The 21,348-nt window shown below is 48.8% G+C and overlaps 1 protein-coding gene and 1 long non-coding RNA gene across 7 annotated transcripts in view; one reads left to right on the top strand and one right to left on the bottom strand.

The window, feature by feature from the left end:
- Positions 1 to 21,348, bottom strand: part of PKNOX2 (PBX/knotted 1 homeobox 2) — a 292,403-nt gene that overhangs the window by 267,998 nt on the left and 3,057 nt on the right. The gene's annotated exons all lie outside the window — the stretch shown is intronic.
- On the top strand, positions 19,168 to 21,286 carry LOC139031825 (uncharacterized). The gene is made up of 2 exons (XR_011484337.1): positions 19,168 to 19,484; positions 20,344 to 21,286. It is a non-coding gene; the product is annotated as an uncharacterized lncRNA (long non-coding RNA).

Here is a 21,348-nt window from a genome sequence, read left to right as displayed (position 1 = left end):
AGAAAAGAAGTCAATTTACAAATCAGGAAAGTCATCATACACACCTAACTTCTTTTGAATATCTGCCTGCTGTATAAATCACCTTGCCCTGTAGCCTTCCTTTCCTCACCTCTAAAATGGGGGAGGTAATAATAAAAAACCTGCTTCCCTGGGCTATCATAGGATCAAATGATGTAATGAAAGTGCCAGCAACAAAGCAGGAGCTTAACAATTGGTGGGGGGTGGTGGAGAGGTTGTTAGTTCAACTAACATTTTATTAATGTGATTGGTGTTGCCATGAAAGTAATATTTTTGAATTAGTGGGTATTGTCTTTGAACAGGCTCCAGATATGATTCTCTGCTATACACTGAAAATGTGCTCCCAAAATTCACATGAGGGAATCCCAGTTCCTTAATATGATGGTATTAGGAAGTGAGGCCTTTGAGAAGTGATTAGGTTGTGAAGGTGAGACCCTCATGAATGGAAATAGTGTCCTTATAAAAGAGACCCCAGGGAGTTTCCCTGCCCATTCCGCATGTAAGGTCACAGCATGAAGATGGACATCTATGAATCAGGAAGTAAGCTCTCCGCAGACACCAAATCTGCCATTGCCTTGATCTTGGTTCTCCCAGCTCCATAACTGTGAGAAATAAATTTATATTGTTTATAAGCTATTGAGAGTACAGTAATTTGCTATAGCAGCCCCAAAAGACTAACACATTCTCCTTCAGGAGAAATACATTTATTCAGTAATAAAGCAGATAATATCCCCCATTCCCACCTGACTCAGGGCCCTAGGAGTGGTCCATCTTCAGAAGGGCAGTGGACAGCTAACATCATGCTCAATGATGAAAGACTTTCCCCCTGAGATCAGGAATCAGACAAGACGCCCACTTTTACCACTACTATTCAACATTTATTAGAAGTTTAGCCAGATAAATTAGGTGAAAAAAAAAAAGAGCTAGTGAAAGCATTGGTCACTCAGTCGTGTCTGACTCTTTGTGATCCCATGGACTGTAGCCTGCAAGGCTCCTCTGTCCATGGGATTTCCCAGGCAAGAATCCTGGAGTGAGTAGCCATTCCCTTTTCCAGGGGATTTTCCCGTCCCAGGGACCGAACCCAGGTCTCCTGCATTGCAGGCAGATTCTATACCATCTGAGCCATCAGGGATGGGCATTCAAAAGGAAGAAATACGTAGATGACATGAACCTACATATACACAATCATAAAGAATCCACAAGAAAGCTACTAGAACTAATAGATTCTAAAAGTTGCAGGGTACAAGATCACATGCAAAGATCAGTTGTGTTCCTATATACCAACCAACAATGAGCAATCTGAAAAGGACATTTAGAAATCAGTTCTATTTATAATAGCATCTAAAAGAATAAAATACCCAGGAACATATGTAGCAAAGAAAGTGAAAGACTTTTACCTGGAAACCTGAAAAAACATTGCTAAGAAAATCTAAAGAAGGCCTAAATGAATGGAAAGACATTTCACGTTTATGGATAGGAAGACTTACATTTGCTAAGATGTCAATACCACTCAAAGAAATCTACAGATTCAACACAGTCTCTATCAAAATTCCAACAGGTTTTTCCATGGAAAGAGAAATACTGATTCTCAAATTCACATGGAATCACAAGAAGCCCTGAATATAGAAAACAATCATGGGGAAAAAAAAGAACCAATTTGGAAAACTCACACTTCCCAACTTCATATTTTACCACAAAGCTACAGTAATCTAAACAGAGTTGAATCAAGGGTCCAGAAATAACCCTATACATTAATGGTTAATTGATTCTGGCAACTCACTCCAGTATTCTTGCCTGGAAAATTCCATGGACAGAGGAGCCTAGTAGGCTACAGTCCATGGGGTCGCAAAAGAATCAGACACAACTGAGCTATTGAGTATACACAGGGTGCCAAGGCCACTCAACTGGGTGAAAGAAAGAATAGACTCTTCAACAATAGTGCTGGGACAACTAGATTTCCACATGCAGAAGAATGAAACTTTAGACCTTACCTCATGCCATACAAACCACTAACTCAAAATGGATCAAAAACCTAAAATTAGAGCTAAAGCCATAAAACTCTTTTGAAAAAAAAAATGGGGATAATTCTATATGATCTCGGATTTGGCAATGATTAGAACACATCACCCAAAGTATAAGCAACAAAATAAAAGTATATAAATTGAACTTCATTAAAATAAAAGCCTGTTCCTCAAGGGACAATATCAAGGAAGTGAAAAGACAACCTACAAAATCTTTGCAAGGTATGTATCAGGTGAGTTTGATTTTCAGAATATATAAAGAACTCCCACAACTCAACAACAAGAGGAAAATCCATTTTTAAAATGAGTAAAGCACTTGAACAGAAATTTCTCCAAAGGAGAGATATAAACAGCCAATAAGAAAAGAAAAAATTTTTAATAAAAAAAATGGCAAATAAGAACATGAAAATATGCCTCACCATTAGTCTTAGGGAAAAGCAAATCAAAACCACAATGAGACACCACTACAAAGCTAATAAAATGGCTATAAACAACAACAATAAATACAGAAAATAACAAGGATTAGTGAGCATTTAGAGAAATCGGGACCCTGGAGTTTGCTAGTGGGATGGTGCAGCCACTGTGCAAAACAGTTTGGCAGTTCCTCAAAAAGCTAAATGTAGAATTATTATGTGTGTGTCAGTCACTCAGTCATGTCTGACTCTGCAACCCCATGGACAGGCTCCTCTGTCCAGGGGATTCTCTAGGCAAGAATACTGGGGTGGGTTGCCATTTCTTTCTCCAGGGGATCTTCCCAAACAGAAGGATTGAACCTGGGTCTCTTGCACTGTAGGCAAATTCTTTACCATCTTCTCTTTACCATCAGAGAAGCCCAAATTACTATATGACCCAGAAATTTCATCCCTAGTTACATACCCAAAGGAACTCAAAATAAAGACTCAGATAGTTGCAGCATTATTCACAATAGCTAAAAAGCAGAAACAACCCAAGTGTCCATCAACAAATGAACAGATTAAACAAAATATGGTACATATACATACAGCGGAACATTGTTCAGTAATGAAAAGGAATTAAATTCTTCTATATGCTGCAACACAGACGAACATTGAAATAGCCAATCACAAAAGGACAAATATACTATCATCCATTCATATAAAATAGCTAGAATAGATAAATTCATAGAGACAGAAAATAATTAGAGTTTACCAAGGGCAGAATGAAGGGTGGAATAGGAGTTATTGCTTAATGAGTACAGAGTTTCTATCTGGAGTGGTGAAAAGTTTTGACAATAGATATGATGACATTTGTACAACATTGTGAATGTGGTTAACATCACTGGATTATACACGTAAAATAGTTAAAATGGCAAATTTTATATTTTACTCAAAAAAAAAGGACAAGGATAAAGTGTCGTTATTTAACTTCTCACGTGAAACTAAAGTGAACACAGAGAACCTAACCAAAGAGGAAAACTCAGATTTATTTCAACCTTAAACTCAACAGTTATAAATGCATGTGGGCTTTGTAACTGCTTCTACTTGGCTGAGACATGGGGCCACTGGGCACAGAGAACACCAAATAAACTCCAGGAGAGGAGGACTGAAATGCTGCTTGCTTTCCACAGAGGGGCTGGAATCTGGTACACACAGATGGAGTGAGACCCAGTAAATGTTTGGTGAGCACCTCTTATGTGCTGCACACACAATAAACAGTGAGTAACCTGCCTGGAGCCCTGGCCTGTGCTCAGTCACCAGGATGTCTTTCTTCTGGTTTGTTTCAGGTCTCAAATGAAAGGACTGCATAGACAGAAACGCATTACGCAGGAGAGATGGTGTTGTTATCATTACTGTTACCACTAGGATTTATTGGGTCTTCTTGGAGGATGCAAGCCTAGCCAGCCTCTGACTCAAGGCCAAGAGAAAGATATTGGGTGCTCCTGAGTGTGGGGAGGAGAGGTTCTGAGGAGAACAGCAGTCAGCATGTGCAAAATTCTGGAGGCTCAAGTGTCTACCCCACAGTAGATGGGGTGCTACTCCCCAGGAAAAGGCTGACGTTCCCCCTCCAGGCCGGCTGGCTAACACCCCAACACGCTGTAGGGTCTTTCTGCACTCACACCTTTGCTTACGGCTCTCTTTTCCCTGACTAGTCAATCCTTCCCAACTTTCAGGGACTAGCTCGTGGGAGACAGGCTTGCTATTAGAAAAAGTTGAGATGCAGATCAGTCTGGGTTCTGCACCAAAGTTATCAGCTGGGCGGCTTGGCCTTTGCCATATATATATAGATAGAATCAATCACAGACTTAGAGAACGAATTTATGGTTGTCAGGGGGTGGTGGGAGGGGGGAGGATGGAGGCAAGGGATAATTAGGGAATTGGGGATGGACATGTACACACTGCTATATTTAAAATGGATAACCAACAGGGATCTACTGTAGAGCACATGGAACTCTGCTCACTGTTATGTGGCAGCCTGGATGGGAGGGGAGTTTGGGGGAGAATGGATACATGTATATGTATGGCTGAGTGCCTTTGCCTTGCACCTGAAACTATTACAACATTGTTAATCAGCTATACTCTGGTACAAAATAAAGAGTTTAAACACTGGGAAAAAATAAATAAACAAAAAATCGAGGCAGTCACACCTGCATCCCAAGCCTGCTCCAAGATCATACATATCAGGGGTTTGGTACCCCACCCCCCTCATCCATCAAGTCTCCGGGTCCTGCAGCCCTCTGCATCTCCTTCCTCTGAGACGCTCTTTTCTGGGTCTCTTGTTCAGTAAGGAATCCTCTCTGTCCTGGAACTTCTCTTCTGATGATCCACCTTCTTGTATTGCTATGTAACTCCTCCAAAATAATTTAATTTTCCATGTTTTCACGCTTCTCTCTCCACTCAAACTGTAATCTCCTTCACGTAGAGGCCAAAGCTCATCATCTTTGTTTTCCTCCCTGGCGGCTGGCGCACGGTGGGTGCTAAACAAATTGAAAATGGATTTGAGCCAAATGGAGGGGCCACAGGCAACAGAGGAAAACCTCACAGGAAATAGAGCATGTTTAGCTCCGAGTAACAGCCCATTGGTCTTCTCTCCTCTGCATGAGTCCGTCCCCTGCCCAGACCGGCCCTTCAAGAATACTCCGTTCTTCGAGGGAGTGCAATCTGCTGATGTCCCCGGCTCATCAAAGTCAATGTTAGAGTGGAAATCCAGGAAAAGAGTTGATCTGAAGACAATCATCTCTTTTTGTGACTTTTAGAATGCCTTGGCAATCGTGTTTATCTCCTTTGTTTCATTTTGGCCATTGAAATAAGCAATGTAGGGACTTCCCCAGTGGCCCAGTGGTTAAGACTCTGTGCTCCCAATGCCAGGGGCCTGGGTTGGATCTCAGGTCAGAGAACTAGATCCCACATGCTGCAGTGAAGATCTATGTGCCATGCGCTTAGTCGTGTCTGACTCTTTGTGACCCCATGGACTGTGTCCCGCCAGGCTCCTCTGTCCATGGGATTCTCTAGGCAAGAATACTGGAGTGGGTTGACAAGCCCTCCTCCAGGGGATCTTCCCAACCCAAGGACTGAACTCACATCTCCTGTGTCTCCTGCATTGCAGGCATATTCTTTACCTGCTGAGTCATCGAGGAAGCCCCCAGTGCAGCCAAATAAATAAGTAATAATTTTTTTTTTAAAGGTCAATGTAAAAAAATTCATTAAAAAAAGAGTTCCTGTCTCATGAGCATAGTTCATCCTCCATCAGGGAGAGGTGGCTGGGGGTAGCTAGCCATGAATTTAAGGTCTGTCTCCAATAATTCGCAAAGCAGGGGACCCATGGTCAGAAAATACTTGTCACCTGCTGCAGCCATCATGCCTTGAGTCCCTTGACTGGATGACTCCCAGCCCATTTAAGAACCCTCTGTGCATGGAGCTGGGGTGCCTAGGCCAGGCTCTCTGAGAGAAAGGAAGTGGTGATTTCTCCCATCCTATAACCAACACTGGGAATAAATGCAACGGCATGGATGACCTAGCCTGTGACAGGAACACCTATCATGTGCCAGGAGTTATATATGCATCAGGCCATCTGAGTCTCCACCCAACACCATCATGGAGCTATTACAGTCCCCATGTTTACAAAAGAGGACCCTGAGACGCAGGTTTAGATGATAGTCAAGCTGATAGCCCGCAGCAGATGTGGGATTTGAACTCTGGAGAAGGAAATGGCAAGCCACTCCAGTATTCTTGCCTGGAGAATCCCATGGACTCTAGCCTGCCAGGCTCCTCTGTCCATGGGGTCACAAGAGTTGGACACGACTTAGCGACTAAACCACTGTCTCTAGCCAAAAGCTTTTATCTTTCAGTTAGGCCCTCCAGGGTCTTCTGTTATTGCTGAGAGATTTAGAAGCCGGATGGAGGGAGCAAGGGGACAGCTTTTAGTGGCTGCATGAGTCTGTCTGAACTGATTCACAGGGTGACCAACCACTCCAGCAGCCGGGACCCAGGGCTCCGCCAGAAATTGGGGTTTTCAGCACTAAAGCACTAAACCAGTATGGTCCCCAGCAAAGTGAGATGGTTGGCCCCCGGTGACCGAGGCTTTCCTGTATGCGTTTTCAGAATGCAAACAACAGCTGGAGGATAACGTTGATGGCTCCCACTCTGAGTAGGAGGACAGCTCGAGGCCTGCCCCCCAGCAACTCCAGCCTAAGACCCAGAGTGGCTAGTCTGGGGGGAGCTGGGGCTTGAGGGGGCGGGCAGAAGAGCAGAGTGCTCAGTCCCGGAAGCTGACTGGACCCAGGTCTTGAGAAACAAATTCTCATCATCGTTGGGAGATTATTTGCCCACGTCACACACATAGCAGCCACAACCTCATAGACCATTTAGAGCAGCGGTCTCCAACCTTTTTGGCACCAGGGATAAGTTTCATGGAAAACAATTTTTCCACGAACCAGGAGTCGGAGGGGGTGGTTTCAGGATGATTTAAGCTCATTGCATTTTTGGTGCACTTTCTTTCAATTATGATTACATCAGCTCCACCGCAGATCACCAGGCATTAGATCCGAGATGTTGGGGACTCCTGTTTTAAAGGATCTTCTCAGAAGCTCTCCAAACATTTAAGAATCCTGAATCCTGAGGGTCTCGCCCTCAGCTCTGCCTAGATCAAAGAATCAAGTCAGACAAAGATCAGGGAAAGAGGGCTCCAGGCAGAGAGAACAGCCAGTGTAAAAACCCCAAGGGAGAACATGCCTGTCACCTCTGGGTTCCTCAAGGAAATCTGGGTGGGGAAGGTCTGGCTGGCTAGAGCAGTAACAAAGGAAGACAGTGAGAAGAACGGGACTGGGGAGGTGGGGATTTAGCCACTGTGAGGGCTTTGGCTTTTATTCAACGATGCATCCAAATCATTAAGGCTTTGACATAAATGAATTTGACACCGTTCACTTATATGATGAATTTGCTCATTTTTCACTTCTACCTCCCTCCTCTCCACCAAGGACCTGCAATCTATTTATGATTTTTATTATTATTACTTTCATTTCTGTTTCTCTCTCCGGGCCTATAGCCAGCGTTTTAAAAATTTTTTATTTCTTTATTTATTATTTCTGGCTGCACGAGTTGTTGGTTGGTGCCTTTTCTCTAGCTGCGGCGAGCAGGGACTACACTCCAGTTGTGGGGTTGCCTGCCTCTCAGAGTGGCGGCTCCTCTCGTGGAGGAGCACAGGCTCTAGGCACACAGGCTTCAGGAGCTGTGGTAGGTGTGCTTAACTGCCCCTGGGCATGTGGAATCTTTCCAGACCAGGGATTGAACTCATATCCCCTGCATTGGCAGGTGGATTCTTCACCGCTGGACCAGCAGCGAAGTCCCTTTAGCCAAGCTTTAGCCCGGTCTCAGCTTTAGAATCACAGCCTCGGTCTTCCTGCCTCATCCGAACTTGCTGCCTGGTCCAGATCAGACTCCTTGTGCATGCTTCCAAGCTCTTCCAAGTTGTCCCTCCTGACATGGTTCTCTTCCCTGGCCCCCTGGCCACCCATCAATCCCTTCCTGTCTCCCCAGGGCCATCACACCTACTGTTTCCCCCACGCACACACCCTGGAATACTCTTTAGCCCACCAGGCTCCTCTGTCCGTGGGATTTTCCAGGCAAGAATACTGGAGTGGGTTTCCATGCCCTCCTCCAGGGGAACTTCCCAGCCGAGGGATTAAACCCTACTCTTTGCTTCCATCTTTATTCACTCATGTCCTCCTCCCCCTTCAGACCTCAGCTCAAACTTCTCTTCCTTGAAGACTCTTCCCTGCTCTCTCTAAATAAAACCTCCTGTTTAAATACTCTCATAGTTCCACATTTTTCCCTTCAAAGCTCCTATTATATGTGTTGTTTCGAATTTATTTGTATGATTTTTTTTTTCAAATTAATGCTTCTCCTCTCCATCCAACTGAAAACTCTTATCAGGCTAGAGGCTACATCTGTTTTTGCTCCTTTCTAGCCCTTGGACTGCAAGCAGAGCAAATCAGTCAATCCTAAAGGAAATCAACCTTGAATATTCACAGGAAGGACTGATGCTAAAGCTGAAGCTCCAATACTTTAGCCACTTGATGTGAAGAGCTGACTCACTGGAAAAGACCCTGATGCTGGGAAAGATTGAGGGCAAAAAGAGAAGGGAGCGGCAGAGGATAAGATGGTTGGATGGCATTGCCGACTCAACGGACATGAATCTGAGCAAATTCCGGGAGATAGTGAGGGACAGGGGAGCCTGGTGCACTGCAGTCTGTGGGGTCACAAATTGTTGGACACGAATTAGCAACTGAACAACAGCAACAACAAAGCCCAGGCACGGAGACAATGCCTGGCACACACCCGAGATTCCTAGTAAGTGCTTGAAGAATAACCGAATGAGTGCCCCCGGCCTCCTGCATATTGGCACCCCAGGGGGCACAAGGCTGGACCAACTCAAGGCTCTTTGGAGGCCCTGTGGGTGTGGTCAGAGCCCTCAGCTAAGTGGTGAGGGGGCAGGGCTGAGAGGGGAAAGGATTCAAGCCCACAGAGCCCCCTTATCATAACAGGCACTTTGCCCAGGTAATCTCATTTCTATTTCATTTCTATTTCTATTTCACCACTTGAGTCGGGAATTGCCATCCCATCTTACAGCTGAGCAAACTGAGGCTCAGGAAGTAAGTTTCTCTAGGTCATACTGTAAGCAAGTTTGTAGTCAGACTTAGACGGTCTAATTCCAAAATCTGTGCTCTTTCTGCTCTGCCCCGACTGTCCTGGCCTGGGCAGCTTCTAACCTAGCTCTGCTACTAGTTTCCTGTGTGACCTTAGGCAAATTACTGTCCTCTCTGAGCCTCATTTCTCCATATATAAAATACAGAGGCTGAAATAGGTGTCTTTATGTCCTTTCCAGTTCTGAGATTTCTGAGACTTTAAAATGCTATGCTTCTAAATTTATAAGTTCACACAATGGGTGCTAAAGCACCTAGTTCAAGGGCAAGCACAGAGCAGACTCTTTGGAAGTGCTCATTTCCTCCCTCCCATCCTCCCAATTCCCTGCTTCAAAGAATCTCTGCTCTGCAGCCCCCCCAAGGCCACTTATGCTGTCCTGATTATTGCGGGAGCCCCAGAACACTGCACCTGGCCTTTGGGGGAGACTCGCCAGCCCTGACATCCATGCCTCCAGCCTGCAGTCCTCGGACAGCCATTCCAGCTGGGCTCCCCAGAGAGGCCCACACCTCCCTGCACCCACTCCTTCCTGATTCCTGAAGGGGAACTTTGTGTCCAGCACTGTGTGGAGAGAGAAGGACATGCAGGAAAGGAACCCACACATCTTAAGTACCCAGTACCAGGGACTAGGGGCTTCCCTAGTCAAGAATCCGCTTGCAATGCAGGAGACGCAGGAGATTTGAGTTTGATCCCTGGGTCGGGAAGATCCCCTGGAGCAGGGCATGGCAACCCACTCCAGCATTCTTGTCTGGAAAATCCCATGGACAGAGGAGCCTGGCGGGCTATGGTCCACAGGGTCTCAAAGAGTTGGACACGACTGAAGCAACCAAGCAAGCAACCAGGGACTAGACCAGGCGCATCGAACCTCTGGAAAGAGTCTTTGTTCTCCCCATTTCACAAAAGGGAAAAACTCAGACTCAGAGGTTTAGGGAATTGCCCAAGATCACACATCCAGCCTGTGGCATTTGTGGGGCCTTACCTCTCCAACCCCAAGGCAGATACACTTTGCCAACCCTGGGGGATGCTGAAGCCTCAGGCAAAGGTCCATTCTGTACCACCAGCTATTCCCTTGCAAGCATCCTTTTTTTTTCAGCATTTGTTTAACTTTGCATTTACAGCCCTAGTGACTTAAACCCATCAGTCTCTCTCTGGCTAACCACTCCTGCCTCTCCATTACCCTCTCCAAAGGACCAGAGTACAAAATATTCATTTATTGTTCCCAGTGTTTCCAACTTCACCAAGGAAACAACTCAAGAGGTTGACTTCATCCCGTCTAGGGGGAAGGGCCAGATCTGTAATGAATACAGTCCTCCCAATGGTACCAAGGAAGAAGGGTGAGCCTTTGCTCCCCAGCACACAGCTGCTGCCCTTGAGGGCTTTCCAGAAATCAGACTCAGGTGAGACATGAACATGAACATCACCAGGCAACATCACCAGGCACCCCCAGATATGAGCAGGGCCCCAGCTGGGGAAGGATGGGCAAGGGAGGCCTACATCGCTTAAAGGCTCCCCTGGAGGCTGTGCCCTGGAGGAGTGTGTAAGGATGGGTTAGGGGGAGGGGTTCTGTGGGAACAGCATCAGCTCTGCTCTGTGAAGCCGCAGGGACAGGTAACTCAGGTGAGAGCAAAATCCCTAGCAGGCTGTTTCTGGCACCCACGGGCTTTCTCCCACCTTGTTCTGCCTTTGCCTGGGATGGGAAAGGAGCACCCCGGGATAGAGGGGTTGGCCAACTCTCTCTCTTCAGGAAGGGCCTCAAGTGACCACGAGGTCAGGCAAAGCCAGCCCAAGGTGACTGGAATCCTCACCGGCTCCCCTCAAACCTCAGCCTGAACCTCATGTCCCCAGGATGCCCTCCAGACCCCCAGAGGAGCGCACATCCCCCAGCTAGGTGATCATCACTTTCTGGACTTCTCCTCCATGCCTCTTATCATGGTTTCACTCATTACCCACGGAACTCAAATGCCCATCTCCCCTGAAGACTGTGAGCTCCATGGGCAGGGCGCCTATCTGCCTAGTTCATGGTCTCCCCAGCACCTTCGCCAGGTCTGACATGTACAAGGTGCTCAGTAAAAATCTATAGAATGAATGTTACTACAGGGAGGAGCCTGTGGCCTGGTGCAGACTGACGGGACCCAGCAGGGGCCAACCCTCCCCATACCAGGCCCGAGATGGCCCCTCACTGGACCAAACGGGAAAACGTAAGTGGCGACAGCCACTCGCCCATAGTAGGCATGCAATGCCGGTTTGCTGACTCTCTGCAGGAATCTAGAAAACCATCCATTCACGCCCCAGCTGTGGGGCCATGGTGAACGGCCACCCCGTCAGCTTGCAATCATTTAAACAAGGTTGTCATCACTCTCTGAGTGGGCACGCGGGGTGTGTGTGTAGTATGTGTGTGTGTGTGTATATGTGCTCAACTCTAAACTATAAAGAAACATAGTCTGTGCCAACCGATTTTCTCCCCCGTGTGTTACGTGCAAAGCACAGTGCAGGCACTTTTGTTTATGTTTATGTAATGTGCACAGCATATCCTCATCTGCTGGCTCAGGTGGTCCTGGCCAGGAGGCATTATCACCACCATTTTACTGAGGGGGATGGTGGGGCGAGCTTTTAAGGCCACGCGCTAAGCATCCAGCTGAGTCTCAGCTCAAACCCAGGGCTCTGGCTCATGAGGCACTGGTCTGCCTCAGTCATGCTCCTTGTCACATCACAATCTCATCACCTGTGACCGACCCAGTCACAGCCCTGTATCTTACACTGAGCCTGCTATGAGCTGGACCACGGGGTCTGGACTGGGAGGGAGAAGGAGGAAAAAGTTAGCAAGCCATCCATAGCAACTTTCCCCCAAACACGTGTCTCCCTAGAGCAGGCAGCAAGCTGGCCTGGAAGGACCACTGATCCAGAGGGACACCGAACCAGATGGGTGACCTTGGGCAAGTTCTCTTACCTACGCTGAGCCTCACTTTCTTTCCTGGGTCTATGATGATGGCCAGATAAAATAAAGAGTTAGTGCTCCCAGCACGTAGTGAAAGGGTCTCCACTCTCCTGCGAACTTGCGCAGCTGCTCAGAAACCACAGGGCTCAGAAGAGCCCTTTCCTTCCCGTGGTCTGCATGCTCACTATGGCAGCCGGTCTCCTCCCTCCCGGTGGAATCCAGCCCCACTGTGGACAGGGGGCACCTGGACTCTGTGCAGAAAGAAAGCAGGGGATGGTCCCCTAACCCCCTGCCGGCAGCTAACTGCACCAACCAGAGCATAGCCCGCAAGCCCAGAGCTCTCTCCATCTTCTCTCCCTTCCAAAGTCAGTGGAAACAACTGTGAAGAGTATTCCAGGAGACCAGACATCCAGCTTGGAAAGGGCTTTTCCCAACAATCTGGGTGTCCGCAGGAGGTAGCACCCCTCCATCTCGTTGCTGCTAACTGGATGCCTTCCTTCGGTCTCCAGGGAAGGCTGGGGAGTCCCACCTAGCTCTCTGGGTGTCCTCCGGGTCAAACTAACAAGTGAGGAGCCCCCGGGGGACTGCTGCCCCACTGTGCGTCTAGCCAGCTCCTTCCAGAGAGGGCTGGAAGGAGACGGGGCCACGAGACACGCTCCCATCAAGGCAACAGTGCAAAACCACCACTTCTGCTTAGGCCACAGGAGAGCAGTGGACTTGAGCTCCCTAACCGCTGGTCTCTCCTGCTTGATGAATATCCCCCTGGTCCTCCTGGAGACTGGAGGACTCAGGAAGGGCCCCTCGGTGGGAGCTCACCATTCCTAGCACCTAAATAAGTGAGACTGGGCTGCCCTTAAATCTCCTTCTCCCCACCCCGCTTGCTCAGTCAGAGCCAGGCAGTCCCACCACCACTGGGCCGAATGTCCCCTGGAGCCCACCACCTCCTCCAGACCCAGGGCTCCTGGGCGCCTAGAGCACACACTCCAGCATGGACAGCCCCCAGAGTCACAGAATAGCAGATCCAGAAGGGGCCTCGAAGACAATCTTATCTAACCTCCTCCTCGTATAAAATGAGGATGCTAAGATCCAGAGAAGCTAAGAGATGTGTCGAAGGTCAAACATGCAAGGCCCTGAGTACCACACAGCACATTGCCAGGCTTTCATTAAACAGGCGGCTCATTGGCGGATTTAAGGACCGCCAGGGAGAGTTATGACCAACCTAGATAGCATATTAAAAAGCAGAGACAAAAAATTTTTAAAAATTAAAAAAAAAAAGCAGAGACATTACTTTGCCAACAAAGGTCTGTCTAGTCAAGGCTATGGTTTTTCTAGTGGTCATGTATGGATGTGAGAATTGGACTGTGAAGAAAGCTGAGCGCCGAAAAATTGATGCTTTTGAACTGTGGTGTTGGAAAAGACTCTTGAGAGTCCCTTGGACTGCAAGGAGATCCAACCAGTCCATCCTAAAGGAGATCAGTCCTGGGTGTTCATTGGAAGGACTGATGCTGAAGCTGAAGCTCCAATACTTTGGCCACCTTATTTGAAGAGTTGACTCTTTGGAAAAGACCCTGATGCTGGGAGGGATTGGGGGCAGGAGGAGAAGGGGACGACAGAGGATGAGATGGCTGGATGGCATCACCAACTCGATGGACATGAGTTGAGTAAACTCCAGGAGTTGGTGATGGACAGGGAGGCCTGGCATGCTTCAGTTGGTTCACGGGGTCGCAAAGAGTCGGACAGGACTGAGAGACTGAACTGAACTGAGGGAGGGCTCCAGACTGAGAATGAGCTCCTGTCACCATGAGGCCCTGGGCGCTGGGCACACACGTGGAATCTCTCTGGGCTGCTTCTCTCAGGCCCTGACCTGGAGTGGAACTCACAACCCACACAGAACAGGGCCTCACCTGAGAAAGGGTGGGACAGCCCTGGACCCCCGGCTCAGCACAGACTTGGGAATGGAGACTACTCAGGGACAAGGGACTGCAGAGTGAGGACCACATGAGGGACCTCTGGGGGTGGGCTCACTCCCCCTGCTCCATCTAGACTCCCTGACACCCTGGGCTCAGCCTAGACAGAGGCCCTGCCACTTACAGCCTCAGGGTCCCCGGTGTCTGTCAGGACAGAAAGCCAGAGGACACAGGTGTAGCCCCAGGACATCGCATGAGCCCGCTCACTCTGAGCCACCTCCCAGCCCGGGCGGCCGATGGAGGCAGGGTGACGGCATTACAGCTCTGCCACCCACCGCCACTGCCACCAACCCGCCTCCCTGCCCGAAATCCACCTCCTCCTCTCCGTGCGGGGCACCCCAGCCCTCCTGAAGGCCTTGTGGAAGTGAAGAAACAGCAGCCCAGAGAGACTCGAGGTGTGCACCCAGGGCCTCCTGGTGACAGAAGCTCGTTCTCAGTCCCGAGCGCTCCCCGGCGGTCCTGAAATCCGTCAACCCAGATCGTCTGGGTTTTCATAACAGCCCGGAGGTCCCTGCAGCATTTGCCAAACAAAGGTTTGGGTAACGGGGAGCTGGGTTCAGGTGGCTCCTGTGAAGAGACTCTCAGGAGAAGACGAGTTGGAGCTCAGGGCATGGAAGCTCTCAGAGTTCAATGGGCACTTGCTTCGTCTCCGGACGGCTAAAGAAAGAGCCCTCGTCATCATAGGTGGACACAGGCCACCCTAATTACCGTGCATCCCCCTGGACAGACGGAGGCATCTGCCATCCCTTCCTGGGCCTGTCGCTTCAGCCCCTCTCTGAGTCCTGGTTCCTCTCCCTCGTAAAGTGAGACAGCGTTACAAAGCTGAGAGGCTCAAATGAGAGAGTGCATGAGAAAATTCTTTAATTGGGGGAGAAAAAACTAATATTTACCGTGGATGCTTACAGATACTTTCTTCTAGAAGAGTCACAACACTCCTCTTGTTGTGTTAGTCACTCAATCCTGTCTGACTCTTCTCTACCCCAAAGACTGCAGCCCTCCAGGCTCCTCTGTCCATGGGATTTTCCAGGCAAGAACACTGGACAGGGTTGCCATTCCCTTCTTCACACAACACTATGTGCTCCATATTATTACCATCCTGCCTATCTAGATAAGAAAACTGAGGTTCAGGGAGGTTGAGTGATGTGCCGAAGGACACACAGCTTAGTTGTAGTAGGACCGGGGTCAGAGCTCAGAATGACTGCAAAGCCAGTGACCCTTTTCCCAACACCACACCATCTCAACAAAAGAAGCAAAGGGCGTTTTTAAAAAGAGGCAGGTGAGTCTTCAGACAAAATGCCACCTCATGGAGCTGTCCCTACCATTTTTTGCATGTTATGTGTTCAGTTGCTGCCGTGCCCAACTCTTTCGACCCCGTGGACTGTAGCCCGCCAGGCTCCCTCTGTCCATGGGATTTCCCAGGCAAGAATACTGGAGTAGGTTGCTATTTCTTCCTTCAGGGGATCTTCCCAACCCAGGATCGAACCCATGTCTCTTGTGTCTCCTGCACTGGCAGGGGGTTCTTTACCACTGTGCCACCTGGGAAGCCCGCCCCTACTGTTAGACTTGCCCATTCACCCTAGGAAGGCCACTGATCAAGTCAAAGCCGACTCCCCATTGTCTTGGGAGACCCTACGACAGAAGGACACCCCAGGGCCAAGCCCTCACACTCCATGCCTTGGCCACTATGCATCATGATACTTGCTGGTTTCGTGTTTCAACAGTGGTTCCAGTGGCTGTCTCTGTGTGAATCAAGTCAATGGAAGGAAACACAGAATCACGGAACTTTGGGCTGAACGGGGCCTCTGAGAGCAAGTTCCAGCTCCTGGTTTGATGGCCGAAGAAACTGACATCCAAAGGTCAGCCACATGTTGTAGGCCAACAGCAAGCCAGTTGCCAGGCTGGACCAGAATCCTTGTTCTCCACATCCCAGCTGCTCTGGTATCAGCAGCTTCATGGCCCCCGAGAGGGCTGGGTGTGAGCCTAGCCTCTGCTCTCCTGGCTTAGGGAGCACAGGGATGGTAGGTAAGAGAGTCGCGTCACAGCCAGGAGTGAAATTAGCTGGTTGGCCCCCTGCACTAAATCATAAGCCTAAGTTGTATGCATTGAAAGATCAAGGTGTGAAAGCAGCTTATTCCCCAACAAGGAGGTCTGGGAGGCTCTCCTGAGGCAGTGGTGGCCCCTTCTGGCCCCCTGGCCGTGGTCAGAGGAGGCTGGACTTTTTAACCTAGTACAGGCTGCCCCACCACCACCACCAGCCATCACCAGGACAGTACTGGAGCACCTTGACCTGGACAATCTCACGTTTTGCCCCTCCAACTCCAGACCAGCTAAGAGCTCACCTCCACTCAGCCCCCATCCCTTGGCAGCCTCCCATCCTCCTCTTGCCTCTGTTGTTAACAACTGATTTCTACCTTTTTTTTTCCTTTTCGCTTCAGGGCATGTGCACACATCTCTCAGCCCTTTGTGGGTGAACATTGTCCTTCCTGAAACTGCACAGTCCCCGGGGACACGCTCTGTGTCCCCATTTCTACCACAGCCCCCGCTGAAGTCTGTGTGCAGACGGGAGCACACAGCTGTTTGTTCAGCACTTGTTGCTGCGCCAGGGACCTGTGGGAGGCCCATGCCACGTCCTGGGGAAGGAAAGGCAAGGGAAAGGGGAGGCTGGATAAGCCCCAAGCTGGACAGAAAACCCACCTGAGCCCGTCCTGGGGGGCGGACACTGTGCTCAGACTTTACAGACCCTCTCTCCACAGTTCTATGAGCTATGTCCTTCTAGTTCTCTTTACAGATGGGGAAACTGAATCAGAGATGTTAAGGAACTTGTCTGTGTGTGCATGCTAAGTCGCTTCAGTTGTGTCCCACTCTTTGCAACCCTATGAACTATAGCTCTCCAGGCTCCTCTGTCCATGGGGTTCTCCAGAAAAGAATACCCTCCACCAGGGGATCTTCCAGGGATCCAACCCTCTTATGTCTCCTGGATTGCCAGGCAGGTTCTTTACTAGTGCCACCTGCGAAGCCCATAGCAACTTGTCTAAATTCACCTGATTAGTAACTAGTAGAGTTAGACTTTTGATGTGGTTTTTTTCTGATGCTAACCTGTACTCTGAACTTGTTGCAGCAAACTACTCAAGGGCAGTGACCTGATGGTTACATGTGTTCGTTCCATTTGTTTTTGCTGCTGAGGACCATGCTAGGCGCAGAGGAGACACTCCTTTGCTGAAAGAAGGAACAAAGGATTGAACGGACCCCCTGCTGCCCATCCTGATCAGGACAGAGTGAGTGCTTCTTATGCCTCATTACTGGTTACGCTATTTCCAGGAAGCCTGCACAACTGCTTGTTCCTCTCTCCACCCAGAAAAATACCCAATAAACTGAAGTGAAAGTTACGTTCCATTCTTTGGGACCCCATGGATTGTAGCCTGCCAGCCAGCCTCCTCTGTTCATGGAATTCTCCTGTCAAGAATACTGGAGTGGGTTGCCATGCCCTCCTCCAAGGGATCTTCCCGATCCAGGGATCGAACCCAGGTCTCCTGCATTGCAGGCGGATTCTTTACCTTCTGAGTCAGGAAAGCCTGTACATACTAAGGATCCTGCAAAGGCCACGTGGCAGATGGCTGGGTTAACTAGGCTTGGGATGGGGCAGTGGGAGGCGGTGGGGGGCGGGTAGGAACATAAGCTGAACACAAAAGACTGTATGATGTGAGGGAGTTAAAGGGTTCTCAGCGCCCTGCTGACTCAGGGCCACTCTCTGGCCCCTTTGGGTAGGGTCTCCTCCCCGTCCTCAGGCTCCCTCCTCCCCCCACCAGGCACCCCCCTGCCTGGCCTGAGCTGTACTGAAACTGGCCACGTTCCTACTGAGCGGAGAAAGTAACAGTTACGCCACCCTCCCCAGCCCCATCCGAACCCTCTGGAGTCTGCCCTGGGCCTGAGGGCTAGCGGCTTTTCTCCACATTCCAGCCAAAAATAATATGAGAGCGGAGCTGTTTGGTAGAGAACTTAATCTAATCTTCATTGCTTCAGTTTTAAAATATCCTGCCTGGTTTAGGGTTTCTTATTACACACTAGGATGTGTTTTTAGTGAGATAGGTCTTAGCAGAACCGTTCTTCTTGTAATTAGAAACCCAGGCGGGCAGGGCTGGGGGGGCAAGACATCCAAGCCAAACAGCAGATCTCCCGCAAGACAACACTCTGGCAGCAAGCTCTTCCCCAGCTGCCTGGAAGTCGAGCTCTGGTAGAAGGAGTGCCTTCCATCTCCCTCCACCCTCGTTCTGTGTATCCCAACTCTTCCCCCATCAGACTGGAAACTAAGATGCTGCCTGTGACTGCTAGAGAAGGATGTGTGGAGGAAAGAATTACCCCAAGAAGTCTCCCCCCACCCCCGGATGAGGCAGAATTAAAGGCAATGCATTCCACTGCAGCCTGTCTCCAGTATCACTGGCTAGCTTTGAAAAATCAGGCGCCGGAACGGAAGGAGCTTCCAAGTGCATATGCACTTTTGTATAAGGGCCGGGTGTAACTTCTCAGGCTTTCTGGCCCAGAATCTGCTTTGATCTGCCAGCGTGGAGGCTGCTAAGTGAGGTTCAAGCTGCAGTTAGCTCCAGACCAGCGCCCACCCCGCTCCCCACCCCCACTCCCCCCACCCCCAACCCCAGCCCGACCAGATGTCACACACCAGCCCAGGCTCTGGCCTCTTCTTCCCAATGACATAAAGAAAGGAGGCAACATTTCTGATCAGTCAGATCCTGTGTTCATCTGATGGGTGAAAGCTACTCCAGGTGGCACTGTTGGGAATAAGTACACTGGTTCCCCCAGCTCACGGTTAATTGCCTTTCTGGGAAAAGTCCACGTGGATTTTGGAATCACAGCAGGGATTTCAAATTCTAGGATATAAGAAAGGCAGGAGTTCAGTCCCTTCACCCAAGTCTAAGAACTCCTGAGAGTTGTGGCGACGGGCTCTGAGGCCCGGTAGGGCAAGAAAACACAATGAAGAAAGCAACTTTACTTCTCAGAAGTCTCCTTCCTCCAATTTCTTTTATTATTTAGAGTGTGGGATTAGGCAGCAGTCTTTCTTAGGGCCTAATGAGGAATTCATGTGAGACATTCCATTTTGCAGATGAAGAAACCAAGATCTGGAAGCTTAGCTAGCTGACCCACTTTAGTCATGAAGCCAGACAGTCACAGGGTATAAAACTGCCAGGTCCCCAAACCTCAGCCTAAACGCCACTCGGCATGCTGACCTGCCAGCCTCCATCATCTCCTTCCTGCCTTTCCCACCAGGTATTATTGGTGCCGTTCAGTCGCTCAGTTGTGTCCAACTCTTTTGCGACCCCATGGACTGTAGCCCACCAGGCTCCTCTGTCCATGGAATTTTCCAGGCAAGAATACTGAGGTGGGTTGCCATTTCCTCCTCCAGCGGATCTTCCAGATCCAGGGATCAAACCCCCGTCTCCTGCATTGGCAGGCAGGTTCTTTTCCACTAAGCCACCAGGGAAGTCCCACCAGGTATTAGATTTAATTAAATTAGCGCAACAAGCCTGGCCATGCAGCCTGGACGGAGCCCAGCCAGTGCAGCTCCTCCTCCAAAATTCGGCTTCTCAGTCTGATTCAATCTTCAATAAGTCATGGATCTCATCTGAAGTGTCATACAAAGCATGGTGTGTTGGCTAGAATCAAGGCTAATGGTGGCTCGTGATGATTTCATTCCCCACGTAACTTCCTCCGTGGCATCATTTTCATCCTCTCCCTACACTGATCTGCATTTTGTTTGATTCAGACACGCTGCTTCACATGCCGGCACCTCGGGCAATTGCATCACACATTTATATATATCTTATAGCATCGCTGTCCTGGTGCCGCACAGCACAGGAAAAAGAAAAACCTATAATTTCTCACCTTCCTTGAACTAATTTAGAAAATGTGCTCCAAATTAAATAAATCGGGAACAAAAAGTTTGAAATTGGAGATACAATTTCAGAAGAGGAGGGAGGAGGCTAAATAAATAGCAAGGAAATCTTGCAACATGTTGGAAGCCTATAAATTTTATAGGTTGTTTCTTTAATAAAAACAAATTCAATTGCTAACAACACAGTATTATTAAGCCGCTAACATTTAAAAATCTAATTTGGTCTGCTCTGCTGCTGTTTCTGTTGCATTCACCCAGGGTAAGGAAGTCAGGTTGATGGGTTTGGTTTGGTTTCTAAACCAGGCTAATAGAGAGCCCTTTAAAACTCAGTTTTTTTGCTTTCTAGGCATGCCTTGGTCCCTAATGAGTTACAGCCCCAGGTTGAAGATGGACATAGCAGAAAGAAATTTAACACACACTCTGGTACACCCATAAACATCAAGGCCAAGGAAGAGGAGGTATGTTTCCAGTTAAGCTAGAACTCCATGAATTCAGGATTCTCCACTCACAAGACAGTAATTCTCCTTATTTCATCACTAACTTACTTCAAATGTGTTTATACAATTTATTGCTACCGAACTTCCAGGCAACTGGTGTAGAGTTAATGAAACCCAGCTTGGAGAAGCTTTGGGCTTTGAACAACTAACCACAGTTTAAATGGTTATGACATGCGGTCAAAGCCGCAGGCCAGCCCCACTGCAGTTTCTGTGTTAGGACCTAGTCAAAAACCTTGTCAACTCACCTTTTGTGCCAAATAGATTGAGAAAAGGAAAAAAGCCCTTGGAAAACAGCCTTCCATGTGTCTTCTCAAGGTTCCCAGCCTTTCTCCCTGACATTTTAACACATCTATCTCCCTGAATGCCAAGCAAAGCCCCTCCCCCAGTCCCGAGTAAATATTTTAGTTGCAGTTTGAATGGGCAGCCAGTTGAAATCCTGAAATCCAGTTTGAGTTTAATTGAACCGGGTCAGGCCTACATAAAGCAATGCGGAGAGGGGGGTGTCAGGGGGAGGCACCCCGCCACATTTGAAGTCAGGCTCAGTGCAAGTCCAAAAGGCAAGACAGGAATGTACAGATGGCGCTGGACTGGAAAAGAAGTGAACTCCTCTTTCCGAAAGACTTGGACATTGATTTTTATTAATCCTCATTGTCATACGGTGTCCTCCCTCCAAGCTCCGTCCCTGTGAAAACTCCAGGAGGCTCCTTCTTTCTAAACGGGCCCATTTTGGAAGAGTAAAGGGGAGGTGCTGGACTTGCCAGGGCCGCACAATAAAAGCCCTTTTTGAAAGCAGCACTTTCATTAACTTAAAGCAATCTATGGACTTAAAAGCAGAGAGCTGTAAACTCGCAGAA

The sequence above is a fragment of the Odocoileus virginianus genome, chromosome 28 (genome assembly GCF_023699985.2).
Source record: "Odocoileus virginianus isolate 20LAN1187 ecotype Illinois chromosome 28, Ovbor_1.2, whole genome shotgun sequence".
Lineage (NCBI taxonomy): Eukaryota > Metazoa > Chordata > Mammalia > Artiodactyla > Cervidae > Odocoileus > Odocoileus virginianus.
The sequence above is the reverse complement of the archived record's forward strand: the minus strand, read 5'-3'. Positions and strand labels throughout refer to the sequence as shown.